General features: G+C 40.1%; 1 protein-coding gene across 2 annotated transcripts in view; it reads left to right on the top strand.

Moving 5' to 3' along the window:
* The window catches only part of LOC121955372 (MAM domain-containing glycosylphosphatidylinositol anchor protein 2), a 252,880-nt gene that overhangs the window by 29,796 nt on the left and 204,187 nt on the right, over positions 1-18,897 (top strand). The gene's annotated exons all lie outside the window — the stretch shown is intronic.

The following is an 18,897-nucleotide window of genomic DNA, read 5'->3' as shown; positions in this document are numbered from 1 at the left end:
GTCCTCGTCTACGGAGACTGCCATGTTGTGCTGTCATGTAGTATCCCAAAACAGACAAACTAAACACTCACTTAAAAAACATGGTTTAACTTAAAAACATTAAGATAACAGTTTATATGGATCTTAAGTAGTCCCAACTCTGGCAGTATTTAGTAAATCCAATGAGTTTTTATAGTCTGACAGACTCAATTAGTTTAGTACAACTTTAGTACAACAAAGCGCAATTAAGTCTATCCAACTTGATATTAATGAAAAAGTTCTGGCCATATTTAGTGGTTAAATTAATTCATTAAAACTGTTCTAATTTATATGCTTTAATTTCTCAAAATTATCCTTGCAAATTGTTACCTTAATATTTTTATATTAGTATTAGTAAGTCACTTCACTTTAGACAGAATAAACAACACATTTCAATTCCACTTTTGATGAGCAGGATATTATACAATGTTATTTTCTAAATAGTTTCTTTTAACTATTAACAGTTAGTATATGATTGTCTGTGCACAAAACAAGCAGCCCATTTCTGCTCCTCATCCCTAAATGACAAAATGACAAGGTCTCATAGCAAAAAAAACAAAACCAGCATTTGGGATGGACGTGTAATAACTTTATTCAGTGTTTTTTACGGGTTGTACTGCTCCGTTTGTTTTGTACAGGAGGAGACCTTTGCAGATAATTCGGGCTCCTGGTAAAAACCTTCTGAACGTCTGGATCAGAAATAAGTTGAGCATACATTAACAGTTGCTGGGCTAATGGCCTGTTTAAGGTGAACAGTGTTGGTCTTAATCAGGTAGTCAGTTTATTTTGGAGAGATAGACCTCTGCAAATAATTCGGCTCCAAGTAAAAATCTCCTGAACAATGAATACTGAAGAAATCCTAACAAGGAGAAGTTTCAGCTGGTTGCAATCTACAATCCTCACTGCTAAATCCCCCTAAATCTTACACACTGTTCCTCTGAATGTCATCCGAAAATGTCATTTATTTTCACTTCACAATAATTTGTGCTGCATACAGGAGCTATTATGAGTCGTTCTGCTGGTTATTTAGTTGGTCGTTTAGTTTAAAAAAACTTTATTATGCATGTGGCATTGTGGGGCATATGCTTAATTAATGAGACGGAGCTATTGCCTTGCCTTCTGGGGTAGTAGGAGTGTTTTTATTGGATCGGTTTGCCCGCGAACTGGTGGCAAGCCCTCGTCAGTCGTGCAAAATGATTATTGCCTGTCACGAGAAGCTGGTCGGTGGGTGTAGCATTATGGGTTTGGAACAGTCTTTTTTTTTCTTCCATGGCTGCTTTTTATCTCATATCCTCCACAACACACCAGATATCCTGGGTGCTAATCCCAAATGAGTCAATTTAACGCCACGATGGTCTGAGCTAATCAAGAATTATGTGTTGACTTATTGATAAATTGCTAATTCTTGAGCATTTCCTCCCAGTAGACCGATTCAAAAACGGGGCTGGACTAAGCAGTGGCAGATAATTCAGCCATCTCGTTCACACCATTCAAATATGGTGATATTCTAGCACTTCAGTGGACATCTGATAATTCACTTCATGCAAATCTGGTCAAGTGAAAGCCATGCTATAATTATTATACATCCTCACTCCCTCACATGCTCCATCCGTCCAAAAACCACTCTGAAGGCACATCACTGTAAAACTCACAAATCTGTCTTTCCATCTGACATGTCTGGCAGCAGCCAGGTGCTCGGCCTTGCATGGGAATCTAAACTTTGACTACCAGTGTACAACACCAGACCTCCCCTCTGACCCTTCAGGCTTTATGACTGGACATTGATTTACTCCCTCTGTGTTTTCCGGATGGATGATCAGGAGCAAAGGCACTTATTTCAATTACAGCGTGAAATGGAGTGTGTCCAAAAATGTGATTCTCTACGGCAGAATACGTTCATGCCTCCGCAGACCGCCGCGCTCATGCACAGGTATGCATGTGCGGACACAGATCAAGAGCAACGGGGTGACATGGCACAATCCGACACAGTTTACCGTGCGTGAAATGAACAAAACGGACATATGCTCCTCCCCTGCAGTGGGTGTAGTGTGCTTTAGTTTGCTCAAGCCGAACATGTGATGGCCTTCATCGTGCTGCAGACGGTAGAGATTTTGTTCCTCTTTGTAGGACCGCACAGTGTTCTTCATTTAAACATGGTGTGTCGTGGGTATATTACAAAAACATAAAGCTGAATGACATTATTGTTGGGTCACACGCTATAAAGTTTGGGAACCACTGTGACAGATTGTCCTAAGTACGGTTTAGGTTTAGGTTTAGTTTTGTCTTTCATGTTCATACAAATGTGTCAATGAAAAAAGACAAAACTTCACTAATTATTCAACAGTAAATGCATCACTTGTTACTTTAATTACTCAGCTCAGCAGGGTCAAATTGTCTTTAAACAACACCAAATCCTCTAAACCCAACATCTTTTGTCCCCAGATGACATTCAGATTGCCAATCTAGCAAATGTGTCAAAGTGATAGCATTGACAGCTCCAGGAGATCTTCAGTTATCCACCAGCAAAATTGCGGTTGGTTTTGCGCTAGTTTTATTAAAGTTATTAAAGTATTAAAGAAAAAATACCCCCCAAAAAACCTTGTAGCAAGGGAAAAAACTGTGGAAACCTCAGGAGGAACAACTGAGGGGTGATACCTCTGCCAGAACGGACAGATGTGCAAAAGATGTTAAAGATTATTAACATAATAAATTTACAGCAATCCATATGACAAAAAGATACATAGAGGAAGGGAGAGAGAGAGAGGAAGAGAGTTAGAAAGATGCACAACAATAATAAGAATAAAAATTATAACAATGATAATAGAAGTGGTTTCACACAGGCAGCAAACATCATTGGGGAAAGTCCTGTGTTTGTTTGACCCTTCCCGTCAGGGCGTTTGTCTCATGATCACAACCCTCCTGATTACTTAGGCCATACATACAAATTACTGGCTCATGATTTTGTAAGTTATATACGAGTTGCGCTGCATTACTTTTTCATAAGTGCACAAAACACAAAATCGAAAGCTCACCATTTCGTTTGGCCTGTGACTTACATAACTGAATGCTGTGTGTGTGCTCCACAAATGGTCTGCTTCTGTCATGTCTTCAGTGTTACCAGACAGTGAGATTAGCTGACCAACTAGCTCACAGTGGTGTTTATCATTTTTTGATGCAAAGAGGCAAAAAAGTGTGCCTGATATATAAACAGCAGCTTCTATTATAGTCAAACATCATCTTCTCGTTTTAGCAATAACCTTGAAATTATTTGCCAAAAAAATGTTTGGCAAACAGTGTGGCTAATCGAGTAGGAAGTCCTGTTATTTATTGACCAATTAGCAGCTAGCTTAGCCTTGATGACTGCACACAGCTCTGCTAAAGTCCCAAAGTGACTCCTGAATGTAGGCTAACCCATCAGTCGGTCCTCCCAATGCAGACAGCCAAACTGAGTGTACCACCAGCTAACTTCTGGTTAGACAATAAACAAGGCAACCCCAAAATGTCAAAGAAACAGAGCATTACTGTAATGCGTTGGTAAGTAATGTGTTCCTGCCAAACCCGGGAAATGAAAAACCAAATCTATGAAGGTATGCTCTGCAAAAATCGGAACACAAGAGTACAAAACCTAAAAAACCTTTTAATGAAAGTGCAGCTTCTGGTTCATGCGTTCTAACATGCAGAACTGTCTTAACACAGAGCCAGACACATCAGCTCAGTGTACTTTAAGTGTCCCAAGTGTATGTGCGAGTGGATTTGTCGTGACCGCAGTACATGACCTTAAACCCGAAGACATGTCAAGCACCTGTATCTTCCCTGCCCCGGGCTACTTGCTTCCTGAAGCCCTGTAGGAGCCTGTCATGCCCTGCGGGGGCGAGGTCCTGCATTATAAATGCAAGAGCGGAGGTCAGGGACAACCAATCAGGATATGCTTTCTGCCCACGGGGACCCTGAGGGGATGCTTTAATGACAGTGATAGTTGGACGCCACAAGACGAAGCCAGGTCCTGTTTATAAGGAGAGGGAAACGGTCCAGGATGGTGCAGAGATTAGCGAGTGAAAGAATTAAGAAAATTGTTTTGTAACATCTGGATGATTGATTTTAAACTTGCCTCTGATCAGTTGTATTCAGAATCAGTTTTCCCACAGTCATGAAATTTCACAGTCACATTCTCCAGCCCATGGAAAAGTTTGAAATTTTGTCCATGAGTTTTTTGTTTTTTGGGAACCCTGCAAAATGATTAGGATACAGGAGAAAAGCACATCATTTTAACCACCTTTGCTTAGAACTGAAAATTACACATTAGACTGTATGATCATAAATCAAAGGATGTAATTTGGCACTCGAGTAATTCAGCATCACCTCCTTGTTCTTATTTCAATGATTTAGATGGCCCAGACGTTCTTTGCCAAAAATAAAATGTAATTGCTGAAGGATATGAATCATTTCATGGGTGTGATCTTCCGTCCCTGCGAGGCCGGCTGTCATTTGTATTACAGAAAGTTGCAGACTTGCCAGGTACATAGAGGGAACTATTTTACACTTATCTCATTTTTCATCTGTAATTCCCCTTTATGTCTCTCTGCCTCTCCCCTGATATTTAGATTAATGTGAAAAATAAAGGACACAAAGAGCAACTGAAATCGGAGCTGGCGTAGAGCGACAAAAGGACACGCTGAAGAAAAGGAAACACATAATATCAAAGAAAACTCCAGCCAGTGTGGTTAAAAAAATCTAAATTACATAATGTGACCTTAGATTGTAGAGCTTGGATAACAAATCTGATTTTCTTTCAATTATGTTTGGGTTTCACCTGCTGCAATCAATCTTTGACTCAAATCACCGGCGAACACTTTACACTTTGTGTCACAGCTGCCAGAAATAAAACAGCTGGATGAGTGATGGCCGGTCTCCTTCTCCTCCTTTTGTTCGGCTTAAGCTCTGCTTGGCGTTTTGGCGTCTCCTCAGCTGGAGAACTGAAGGTCCCGGCATGTGAGGAGACATTACAGGTTGCTCCGCTCTGACAGGTATCTATAGATGCCATTGACTTTAAATTAAAGCGGGGTGTGAGGTGATCAATCATAAGAGTGCACCCCGGACACAGCTACGGTGTGATGCATGGGCTTCCCTCTGCGGGCGTCACCACAATGCACTGCGATCAGAGCTAAATTACCCCAGCGACCCGCGCTCCTCTCTCCTCTCCCCTGCTGTCCTCCCTTTCTGCACACTGCCAAACCCTCCCATTTTACACTCCATGGAGCAACACTGTTTTTTATTACCTTGCTACAGTACACTCCTCACACAACCACTTCCAAAATGTTGCAGTTTTTACTCTGCAGTGTGTTAGAGTGCACTATATGTCTGGATGGAAGTTTATTACTCGGCTCGGGTCGGGTACAGCACCCACACCGACAGGCTGGTGTGTACCAAACATTTTCCTTCATGTTCAGATTGAAAGGGCTGTCAGTGTTTCTGACACTGGCCTCATTCAAGCCTTGGATACTGTTGCTATGCTTGTGCATGTAGCTTTTAGACCGCTAGAGTGGAGGTTATGAAGCAATCTCTTTGAAGGCTGCTGATGAATGAGATTGAAGGACATACTAATGGTTTTTCACATCTGATCACATACACTTTACATCTTAACATTACTGCTACCGCTTTGACATGAAACACATGGCCTGGTCTCACTCTCAGGGCCTCAAAATGTGCTGCTAGAGCAATAATGATGCAGGGGGGACTGCTCAACTGGCACTGTTTAAACACTGTGTGAAACGACCCAGGCTTTCCACTGACTACAGTGTTAACACAGATGCATCATTATTAGACGCTCAGAGCTACGGACGTAGTTTTGAGTCCACTTAGAGTGGGCAAGGGATGGGTGGATGGGTCCACCAAATGACGAACCTTGTTTTAGACCAACAAACAACATCTGTTGCAGCATTCGTGCCACTCAGACATGGGCATTTTGTAGCAACACACCACTACCTTTCCAGTCACATTTGTGGTGCTAAAAAGTGGGTGTTTTGTAGCGACACACCACTGCCTTTCCAGTCACATTTGTGGTGCTAAAAAGTGGGCATTTTGTAGCAACACACCACTACCTTTCCAGTCACATTTGTGGTGCTAAAAAGTGGGTGTTTTGTAGCGACACACCACTGCCTTTCCTGTCATGTCTGTGGCACCAAAAGACAGGGGTTATTTAGCAACACACAGCTGCCTTTCCAGATGTGTTGTTAACTCTCAAAGCTGGATGTTTTGTAGTCACCTTCACCTCTCCAGGCGCATTTTGACACTCAGGCCAGGTGTTTTGTAGCGTCACACCACGGACTTTTCAGCAGTATTTTAGCCACTAAAAGCCGGCTGTTTTGTACCGACACATCTGCGCCATTCCAGCCACATTTGTGCCACTAAAAGTTTGGTGGTTTTTAGTGACACACCTCTGCCTATTTTGACATTCAAAGCCAGGTGTTTTGTAGCATCACACCTTTGTTTGCAACACCAGGCTGCTTTTATAGCTGCATTTGTGCTACTAAAATCCAAGTGTCTTGCAGCAACACACCACTACTTTTGAGCTGCGTTGGTACCATAAAAGCTGGGTTTTCTGTAACACTGCTGCATCTCTGGATGTGTTTTTGACACTCAAAGCTGAGTGTTTGTGTAGACACACCTGTACCTTACCCAATACATTTTTAAAAATCCAGGTGTTTTGTAGTGACATACCGCTGCCTTTCCAGGAGTGTTTGTGCCACGAAAAGCAGGATGTTTTTTAGCGATATCCGTGATCTTTTACATACCATAACCTTTAGTTTTGTTGCCCAAACTTAATCACAAACCTCTTCATATCACAGACCCCTTCCACATCAAGATATATTGCAAACAGTAAATTATACCCCAAGCATAATTTACTAACACCTGGGGCTTCTACCCAGGCAGCAAAATATGACAGGAAAGGATGAGATGTCATTCAGCTTGTTGTAAGTTGTTAGATTGACTCCTTTCGGCAGTTTCTTGTTTCCAGTTATTTTACTGTGGCGTAAATCATGCAGAGATGGAACTTGTTTGACTATAAGTCAATGTGTCTCTTTTTTGTTGTTGTTGGCAAAGGTACATTATCGTCACGTGGTCATGTGAGCAGGAAGGGCTTTGTTATATCTCCTTGTTTGTGTGTTAGAGGACATCTGAGATTTGATAAACTGGCAAAGTCAAGATGTCCTTCTCACAGCGTCCATTCGAGCTCAGTGTTTGGGTTTGAGTCTCCAGCAACATGATCTATTTATAAAAGAAGAGGCCATTTCTGTCTCAGTATGGTTGTGTAGATATTTATAATGTTATATTTGGTGCAATTAATGTAATTAAGAAGAATCAAGTTTGGCCATTTTAGAGAAATGTTCTTTATGTTTGATCTGGCAATAATGAGAGGAATATTTTCACATTTGTGGAAAGTTGGATGGGAGGGTTGATACCATTCTCGTGTCCTTGTGCTAAACATGAAGCTGTAGCCAAGAAACAAACAGTTTATCGAAGCACAAAGACTGGAAACAGGGGAGCAGATCGCCTGGTTCTGTCTAGCAGCAACAAAATTTGCCTGCAATCACATCTAAAGTTCACTAATCAATATATTATCTTTCATTGTGTAATCAATACAAAAACAGGGTGGAGAAATGATGCAGGAGGCAGGGATGTAACTCAGTCTTTTATTCCAAAAAGCACGAATAATGTGATAGAAAAAGATATTTATTCACCTGAAGTTTCAGGGGAAAAAAATACACTTGTGTGCGTTATGTTTCTTTATGTTACGTTCTTTATGTTTCGCTACATTGTGATAGAAGTATGTGCGAATTTGGAGGAGCAGTGCACATGTGCTGGATTTTTGTCAATCCCCTGCAAATTATACATGAAAATGAAGATTAGAATCTGTAGTTTTCCAGCTGTATGTGTTAGTTTTCTCCATAAAAAAATTTCCCCCCCAAAAATTTAACATTTTACCTTATATTTCAATTAAAGGTCAGATGGTTTTATTGTATTTGCCATATTGTCAGCATACACTCTACCAAGTACTTTATGCTTATTTAAACAGATGCAGATAAACTGAGAAATAAACATGACATTAACATAAAAAATCCCCTAAAATAAATAATTGTGTAATTATTGAATAAAATATTTGTGAATAAAATATTTAAATACAGCATTAGGAAATAAAAGTCCCCTTAAATAAATTAATTTGGCATTAATATAATAAATAAAAATCCCTTGAAATAAATACATTTGGCATTGGAAAATAAAAGTCTCCTAAAATAAATAAAGTCCCCTGAGTTACATACAAGTTGTCCTTAATAAATGTTCTTTTAAAAAAAAGATGCATACCTTTATTTACATTTACTTATATATTTATTTCCTTATTTATTTATCTCAGGATTCATTTTTTAGGCATATAGACAGTTCATAAAACTTAGTTTAGTCTCCTGAAGACCAAGAGAGTAAATGAGATCTGAAAAGTGCTGTATGAGGAAGTGGAAATATATTTCATAATTAATTACATGCCATTATTAAATCAACTTGATGCTTTGAAGGCTCAACAATTGCATCGCCATTTAAGGGTGCGGGTAGGATGATTTCTTTTCAACCTTTAGGCAGCGACGCTCTAGCTGCTTCCTCTGCTTCCAGTTTTTATGCTAAACTAAACTAATTTACAGGCAGCTCCGTCTTTATACTTAGCATACAGACACGAGTGATATCAATCCTCTCATCTATCTCTTGGCAAGAAAGCGAATAAAGCGTATCTCCTAAAATGACAAACTGCTTCTTTAGGCAGTGCGTGGGTTTTAATAGTTTGTTCCAAATGGGACTCAACTCTTGTTTTACTGACGAGAGTGAAATAAAATAACCGGTTGAGTTTAATCGTTTAGAGAAAGAGAGCGAATAATCGCAGCTAAGGATAAATATGGTGCACTGTGGATTGGGGAGGGATGCTGGAAGTTAAAGTCCTTCTCTGTTTTGCAGGAGGTGATATAAGGTGATCATTAGCTCATTACAGGTGGTCATTGTCTGCATGAAATGTGTCCTCCAAAGAAGAACAACAGAATCCCTTGTTTCGGCAAATGCCCCTGAACAGTACACGCTAATGTTCAAGTCCTCTTGTGGCTGCAGGAATAATGATTCTTGTCCATGTTTTAATTTGAAGAAAAGCAAACAACATAGTCTTTCTAGCTCTCTTTTTCCTCTCTCTATCTATTTTCTCCTTTCTCTCCCTCAAAATTTTTATACAAGGCGAGGTAACATTGCTCAATTTCATGGTCTAATGAGCCTCTCATCGCATGAGGTATCATACTGGCACACAACATGTCAAGTTAGCTATGGGAAACGGGGGGGGAAAAAAAACTTCACTTCAATTAGTTTCTTGTACTAACGTCTGTGGAAGGCTGCCCACTCAAAACAAGCACCTGAGAGAAAAAAGAGACACTAAAGCGACTCAGAAAAAAATGACGCTTTCCGTGCTGCAAACTGGCATGGAAACTGAAACTTAAACAGATATGCGCTCATGATTCTCAGATGTTAAATCCGTTTTAGCAATGTGACATGAGGACGTCAACACAACAAATAAGCATCCACCTGGTTTCAGCAAACATTAAAGCTGCAGGAGTCCTCTGATGTGGTTCTCACATGTGCACACATATGCAAACTCTCACACGCGCGCTGGAAGAAATGATGAAAGGATTCATAATCAGAACTGGTGAACTGAAGAAAAGGCTAATGAGCCTATGCACTGTTGTAATGCACCAGCGCCATCGCTACCATTTTTCAGCACACGTCGCTGCAGCAGAAGCCTTGAAAATTTATCAACTGTATCCCGGCGTTGTGTGCAGACTGCAGGCCAACATGCCTGCCTGCTTCCATTTACTGCGTCGTGAGAAAAACACTAATGCACCGTCTAAATCCTGATGTCAAGGGGTTGTTGGAAGAACTATGGGATCCTTTGTTCCACTTTGTGTCAGGTGCAACGAACCGAGAATTAAGGGCAAACCCACAACACTGCACGCTGTTGTCATCTCCTTTGCCGGAGCAGAGAGGGTTCTTATTTTGGATTTATTGGTGGTTTGTTAAAAACTCATAGGAACATTATTGCTAACCGCTGGGGAACTTCCCATTTGGAGTTTCAAACTAACAGTTTAAATGGATTTTCTGTCTTTTTTAGCTTTTCAAAGAAAGTTTCAATAAAAGCAAAACGAGGAGAGAGGCCAGAAATGAGACGTGAACTCAGGTTTTCTCCTGAATGGGAATATTTTCACGTTGAAGGAGAATGTAACGCAGGTCTGCTTGAATGGCTGGGGCCATGCATGCAATAGAAACTAAAACAGGCACACAGTGTTCACATAAAAAGGCAACAAAAAAAAAAAACATATTCCTCCAGATTGTGAAAATGTTATTGCTTCGATTGCCCGGTACCCAGAAGCATTGAGTGGACACACACAAAGGAAGCACCGGAACGTTCTTTAAAGGCCTCCCTCTCTGCTGCGCACTGTTTGACCTTTCTGCTGATTTAGCATGTCCTTGTGGACAGTGTGTTTTGCTCTGAGACAGAGACATACATCGCCCGAGCGGACATTCATGCGCTCTCCAACCCATTCATTCAACGAGAAGAAATCACATTTTCCAATTGTCTGCGGCAAGATGATGGAAGTACATTGTGGGTGAGAGGATGTGCGGAGAAGCACAATAAGCACAGAGCAGAGCCCCCGCAAACATGTGAGTGAATTTCATGGAATTTTTTAAAGCACAGCCAGAGACTTTTGACCTTTGTTTTTGGTGGTTTAGCCGTTTTTGCGGGGAGCTTGATCCTGGCTGTTTGTTTGTCATGTGCGTTAAGTTTCACATTTTCCTGGAAGCACAACGCTGCTGCATTAATTACAGTTTTAATTGGGCGATATACAAGTAAGTTAAAAATATCTTAAATGTGCAACACATCTCTGCAGGGATAATATGTCCTCCTAGGAACATTATGTTGTAAACAAAGAAAAAAGAAACATTTAGATTTAAAAAAAAAAAAAAAGGGACATAATTTCCCCTTATTGGCTATATCTGGGAGCGCTAGGATTCTAAAAGCGTATTTGTTGTTGTTCAAGACTTAAGTAAACGTGCTACCTTTGGGGATCACTCGCGAGTACAGCCGAGAATTCATCGTTTTGTCATCTCATCAATGTTTTTATTCGATTTCTCATCCACACTCCCGATACAACTGTGCCATGATTAAACCACAGTTTGATTGCGAATGGTGATCCAATTTATTGGCTTAAAAGTGATTGGGCAGCCATCAGCAGAATATTAATTAGGCACATTCTCAAAAAAAAAAAAAAAAAATCTGGGGATGTATAATCAAGTGAAAATCAGAAACAGCTGTTGGGCGAACACAATCCACCTGGGTTTATTGGCAAGTCTACCAAGGACAAAGCGAGAGAAGTACAGCCTAATGCCACGATAATTAGCCGAAACAGGAAGAGTAGGCGTCCTGCCTATGAAAGCAAGAGAGGTGCTATTAATATAACACTGAATAAATGGCCTTGCAAGATTTCATGGGGATCGGAAGTTGTCACCCACTCGGCTGCTCATAGAAGTCAGACTCATACAACCTGTGTAATTGCCACATATAATTGCCACATTTCAGGGTTGTAATTATATTTCTATAGAGGCAATTATACAATCCCACCTTTAGTATGCATTTTCAGACGCACCCGGCCACTGCTCACTGCGCAGTACAGTACACGCTCATGTGCACGCATGTAAATAAGCACTAACTTGCTTAAAGCATTCAACGCATAGAAATTTCAGGCAGACACACACAACACATGAGTGCATCATCTCTGTTGATGCACATATAGAGCCGAATTAAAGCTGGGGTATGCGGTCTCCTGGAGAACTAAAAATAAAGAGACGGAGGAAGCTCCTCCCATCAGATAATCTCATAATAATAGTAGGGATCTTTATTTGTATAGCCCTTCTCATCCATAAGATGCAGCTCAAAGAGCATTACAGGCCAGAGTGCTAAAAATGAAAACCTAACATTAAGTAGAAATATATATACATTTATAAATACAAAAATGAATAAAATAATTATACAACATGAAGATAGCATAACTCTGGAAATAAGTTGCAGACATGTCAGAGGTGGAAAACAAATAAAAGAAATATAAATGTAAGATAAACAAAAGTCAAAACAGTAAAAGCACAACACAAGCATATGCACATACCTTATATGGTAACCCAGTGTTTCCCATACATTGATTTATTTAAACTTATTTAATTGTAGAAGTACATGTAGTTCAATTGCCCCTCATTGCCTCTCTCTCTTTCTCTTTTTAAGCAAATTTTTAGGTCATTTTACAGGTTTTTTTTTTTCAATTTGTGAGACATTTCATGCCAAACAAATCCAACCAATTTGCCTAAGTTTCAAAGGTTTAAATACTTATGAAGAAAAAAACTGATATCGATCCAGGTTTCAAAGGGTTAAAGCAGTATTTGTTGTCCTTGGTGCTGAATTGATTTCACTGTATCAAAGCATTTGACTGTGTTATTCTGTGTTATTAAGGCTGGATGGCAGCAGGATGTGGTATTTTTGGTTGTTGGCAGCATACGTTCTTCAAAGTGGCGTTACCTGCGGAAATATTGGCTTGAATGGTACTGCGTGGCTCCACCCTAACAGGATATTTAAATCACCAGAAAAGTGTTTAATAGCGATCTTTCCCGTCCTTCAGTACCCATGAGGCAGCTATCTGGTTCTATTAGGCAGGAATGGATTACCAACCAGGCAAAGTGGGTGACTGACCCCCGGGGGCCCCGAAGGCCCCCAGTTGTCTATAGCAATTACTTTGTTGTAATTTGATTAAGGAGGGCTGGTATTTTGTCCATTAACTTTTAAATTAACTTTAAAAAAAACAAAAAAACAAAAGAGGGTTTTGCAGCAGCTGGTTTACAAATTCTGTTATCACATTTCTATTTAAATAATACTCCAGTGTTAGCAGCTACACTTTTTTCAATTCCAACAATCAGTGAAGTGGCTTGTTTGGTAAAAAGCTAACCAACGGTCTACCTTTTATGCCACTGCCGGAGGCATGATAATTTTGCGTGTACGTCCCATTCTCGTGAACGCAACATTTCAGAGATTTCAAAGATTCAAAGTTAGTCCAACACAAATACATAAAATACACAACCCAGAACAAGATCACAAGCATATCTCCTACTTTGTCCCTGAATCATGGAAAAAGAGTAACGGAGGTACAGTGACTTGACATTCGGGGTTATAGTCAGCAAAAAAACAATAGCAGAGAGATGAAAGGACAATCTGTATCTATTAGCGCTTCCTTTGGGAAGACTAAACCTCCGCTCTGATGGAGGCGTCTGAAACTCAGCATGTAAAGGATGTTAAGGGTCCAAAACAACAGTCTGAGCCTTTGCCCTCACTTCATACAGGTGCTGAAGGTCATTAAGGGTCGCAACAGTAATCTCACGGCACAGCATGATGATTTTGTTTCTATTTTTAAGACTAGGACAGTAAAACCAGCAAATCATAGAAAAAGAAAGGACTATGAAAACAGAGAGAATTTCTTCAGATTTTACACAAATATTCTCTTATACTCAAGGATGAACTGGTAGTTCATTTAATGATTTTGTATTTTAGTAGTTTACAGTAGTTAACAGGAGATTTCAAAATATAGAGATATATATCGTGAATCGTGATACAGCCTGACAATAATGTCATATTATTTTAAAACTATATCGCACAGGGATAATTGTAACATTACACATAATAAGGATTTGCACAACACTTTCTCTTTAATACCTGCTATTTAATTCCCTTTAGAGTCTCAATTACATGATTCTGGACAGACATTAATGCAGACTGCAACTTGACTGGTTGGTGGAGACGTACAATCAGGATGCACTTATACCGTGGGTCAGTCCTCCTGTTTGTTACGAGTTTGTCCACCTGGCTTTAGCACTGTGCTGTCGAGAGCTTCTTCTGAAGTGTGACATTAAAGCCCGCTGTAGTCACATTTGCCGCATTGAATGAAGTAATTTCCTTTGCGACATTTGTAATGTGTCTTTATCCCGCTATGATGCACACGGCTCAGCTCAGAGGTGAACCGATCCACGGGATCAGAGATCAGTTACTCTCTGTGAATAAACCTGCCAGTCTGTCAGGGCACCGGCTATTGGCGCGTTCTCCGTCTCCCGTCAGCTCGCTTGCTTCAGTCACCGCTTTGATTCATCTGTTTCAGTGTCGCCTTCTTCTGATTACTGTCCCAGTCACTCCGTCTTACTCCCCAGTGTCATTGTTCCCCTCTCTATTTGTCTCGTCTTATCTCTCCCATCCTTTTTTTTCTCCCTTCGCTGTTTTCCTCTCTTTCTCATTCTCCACGCCTCTTCACTCTCTCTTTCTTTCTTTATCTTAGCCCCTCCATCTCTTCCTCCACCCCCCCCCTTCTCATCAGACACACACAGAGAGTGATGCACAAACACCATCCCTCACATCTCCAATGAGTACCTTGTTATCATCTTGTCCCCACAGCGGCTTTCTGTCTGGCTCCGTCTCAGCTTGGATTCCGTCACTAATGGGACCGCATCATTTTCGACAGCTGCAATTCCTCAGCGCTGACAAACAGAGATGTGGTGCGGCTCTCGCGAACACAGCTCAGAGGGATTGTAGACTAATGCCTCAGTCTGATTTACACATTTACAAAGGCCTTTTTAAAACATCATTTCTCTTTGGCGCAGACATGCTGGAGGTGGATACACTTAAAAAAAAAATAATGCTTTGGACCAACCTAAAAAATACCCTAATTTGTCTCAGCTAAATGTATTGGTTATTCTCAAATTATATTCATGATTTGGTTGAAATCATAATCAAAAATATTTGTTTGGACAAAGCCAGAAATCTACATTCACACAAAAAAAAGATGATTTATTCTAAAAAATTTAACATTTTTTTTTTACTTTGTCACAACTTTTTTTCATTTGCAATAAATAAATAGATAAATAATTAAATGATGATAATGAGCAGGATCATGACAGAATAAAAAGTTAAGTTAAATTTGGAGATATTTAAACTTTTTTTTACAGGCAATGTTATTAACTTTTCTCAAGTTAAATATCTGATTCAGTACCAACTATATTTTTTATTAACACCTTAATCAGTAGGTTTCTTTTGTTCAAAGCCAAGACATTGCTTAAGGTAGATCAAATAACATTTTTTGCCTTTTCACAACTTGAATTACAAATTAAATGAACTATAAATAAATATAGAAATATTATTTTCAAAACCTTAATATTTGTTATGATGTCTTTTTTAAAAATGTGAATCAATAGTGCAAAAAAACAACACATTTTTTAGGGGTTTTATAGCGTAGAGGTGGCTAAATAACATGGCACATGATTGTGCAACTAATGGAAACTCAAAAAGGACTTTCCCTCCTTCATGAACAATCCTTAAAATGCCACATGGCCACTAAAAACATCACCAACCTTACGCGGCTATATTTTCCTTTAGTCCAGATCTCCTCATATCGCCTGTTTTTAAAAAAATGTCAGCCGCAGTCTCAGTATCAGTGAACACGATGCATGAAATATTTATGAGATTTGAGAATGCAGTGACAACAGACAGTAACTTGTCAGTGTGCTATTCTAGATTCAGACATCTTAGAAGTTGGTATATGGCTCCTCGGGCTCCTCAGATCTGCAGAAGAGAAGCTAAGTGAAACTTCATGAAAGCTTCAACAATAGCACATGTTACGAGTTTGGCTGCCTTCGATCTCTCAGCCCGCTAATCGTTTCCACTGGGTCCTGCAGGGCAACAACAAAGACTCTCAGAATTTGTATGCCAATCTGTTATTTCTTTTGATTGCGTCCTTAACTAAATTTACTTGTTTTCGCGAGCGCCGCTTTCATCTCTCTCAAAAGGGGCACTAAACGGCTGGCTCGCCAGTGACCCAGGACAGGCTTTGAAAGCAGTAGCACACCACAGATTGCAGAATCAAATGATCCTCGCAAGCTACTGTTTCTGTTGTTTGTTTGTTTTCTAATTCCTGTTGGTTTAATTCTGTTCAGGAGGAAGCTACCATATGCTATTTATCTTATTACTGAATTTTTATTAAAGGGCAGCTTCACATTTTTCTCTCTTAAAGGGAAGGATACGAATTTTGTATCACCAGTTTAGTATCATAACTGTTGGTAGTATGTGCTCATTTTCCAGATAAAATCCTGTTGTTTTTTTTTGGCTCTGAGGCTGTTGCTCAAACTACAGATTGCACTTCTGCCTTTTCTTACGCCCACCGCCACCACGCACACGAAGCAGATCGAGAGCGCCATCTATCCGTCTGTCTCTCTCTCATTCTCAAATGCAAGTCAAACTATAAAAACTGTGCAGTGCTGATCAAATATGACGTTTCTATTAACATGTTGCCTATTTCCCACCTAAAATGTTTTCAGAAACATGTTTAGTGCACTAATGCCTAATTTTGTCATTTTCTCTTGATTTTGTGGTAATTTTCCCTTAATTTTTGTGATTATACATGGCTGAATAGGCCACATATATAAATGCTTTTCTTTTCTGTCTGTTTAAATTATGTTAAATTATATTTTTACCCACTTTGTTGTGCTGCAGCTTACAGTCCAGCCATGAAGGAAGTGGACCAAAGAAAACAGGCGCATCTCGATAATTATGCAGATCAGTACAAAAAAAAAGAAAATTCAGTTATATGTGGAATAGATTGACAATTTGTGGCTGTGTTTTAGTTAAAAATGTTTCAATCTTAATAATTATACGGATGAATAATTAATAATTCAATTATGAACGAAATAGATATGTAGGAGACTTTAACTGTGTTTTTGTTAAAAAAGCAGTGCTGTTATTAATTATTATCTACTTTCTGTCTATTTCATGTACAGTGCCTGTTAGCAGGAGCATTAATTCTCCTGCTGGACAGAATACATACAGAGGGCTGGTAGAAGGAGGAGCAGATGCTGTTGATGTAACGTTAGTTAGTGAAAGGCGATCCCTAGTCTGTGCAAGGCGTTTCATTTTGAAAACTGTACGGATGCCCCGCTGCTTGACTTGCTCTCTGGCGTGATCTGCTTTTTGAGGGGTGACGCGGCTGCTGTCCATCTCTGGCAAAAATTGACATGGCGCATATTCTGTGCAGAGCGGAGCGGCAAGCTGCATCTGTGATGCTGCTGAGACACTCCGAGGCGCGGCAGGTGGAATCACGAGCATTGTCTGGAATTTCCGTCATCGGCTTCGGAGGCCGCTGTAACACAGCACAGACAGACCCGGTGGAATTTAGCCATAATACAAAATCAATTATTACCATCAAGATATCATATTGTTTTCAGACCAGCAGCTCAAATAAAGTCACCAACCACCAGTAAAGACTAAAAATTGACCTTGTGTGGTGCATGCTGTGCAATACATACAGTGAGTTTATTCGAAAGAGGAGCGTCTGTGTTTTTGACATTGTTGAAAATCATACCCTCAGGATTTCTGAATATGCTGTGACCGTTATGTACTGTTAAGGGGACCGAGTTACTCCGGTGGAACATAAACTAAACAACAACAAAACTCAACAGCTCTAGTTCTTATAAAGTGTAGGGGAGAGGCGTATCCCAGGTGTTGTTGCATTATCTAAATGGTGAAGAACAGTTTTAAGGTGGAACTCCACAATTCAGCATGATATAGTACCTAGTCACATGTTTTCTTGGTGTAATAAGTGTTTTCTAATATGTATCATGTGTTTAGATGAAAATCTCAGATTTTACTTTACCTCGACTTTAATGTAGAAGAGAGGAGATAAAATCCACACTCGCTCTGTGCAAATAGAGATACCTCAGTTCATGCAGACGTAGACACATGAAGGGCGAATTTTGCAAAGTTAGTCCTTTTAGTGCAAAATTCCCTGTTTATATTTCCCCAGACTGTTTATTTGCTGAGCTGCAAAAGGAATCATACCAAACAAGGGGAATTAGGTACTAAAAGACTGTAACTTTGCTCATTTTTCCTCTTTATTTACCAGCTTGCAGTCAGACATGTAAAAGCTTTTTTTTTTTGCTGAACACATTTTATCCCCGGGAGGTTAAAAGCCCGCCTCGTTCACTAAAACCTCTGAAACTGTCTCTAAGGTTGGACCGGCTGAGGTGGCAGCACCACTCACAGAGAAGTCTTTAATTTCCTATTGGTCGGGTATTAGGCAGCTCACGCAGTGAACTGAGGAGAGCTGTTTGTTGAAGCTTATCGTGTTTGAAGAGAGGCAGGTACACTGATCTGTGTTAATAACATGTCGGTGAGAGCCGCTCAGCCAGCCAGCGGTTACGGCCTGCCAGCATATTACCAGTGACATCACAGATCAGACCGCGTTTGGCCCACGCTCGGGCCGCTCTCATTAGACCAGACAACCTACAGGAGACCCTGCTGGTCATATACACACTGGCCTTTAAATAGGGTCAAAGTGTAAGAGCCCTACAGGCAGTGCTTTAAAGCTGCTCTCACATGACAGTAATGTTAGGTAATATACTGTAGATCAGGCTTTCACGCTTTAATGTTTTATAAGGCTTCAGTAACACTGAAACCAAAGCAGGCACAGTAGCGCACAATCAAAGGAAAGATAAAATATTCCATTCGATGTGTTTCAGTTTACATCAGCCTCACAGTCCGGAGAGATGACTCTCATTAGTTTCATCGAGTGATTTTTTTTTAGCCACAGTGTGTTCCAGTGGTGGCCTGTTTGTACTTCAGTCATGGGATCTCATTGGAAATCTTACTTTAATCAGGATTTGCAGAAATACTCTTAATTTCCAGCCGGCCCAAAGTCTCCCAGAGCTTCTTGGAGCATGAACAGAGTC

Source organism: Plectropomus leopardus, chromosome 16, assembly GCF_026936395.1.
Source record: "Plectropomus leopardus strain MGB_pleo_1.0 chromosome 16, ASM2693639v1, whole genome shotgun sequence".
NCBI classification, from domain to species: domain Eukaryota; kingdom Metazoa; phylum Chordata; class Actinopteri; order Perciformes; family Serranidae; genus Plectropomus; species Plectropomus leopardus.
This window is presented reverse-complemented; position numbering and strand designations above follow the sequence as displayed.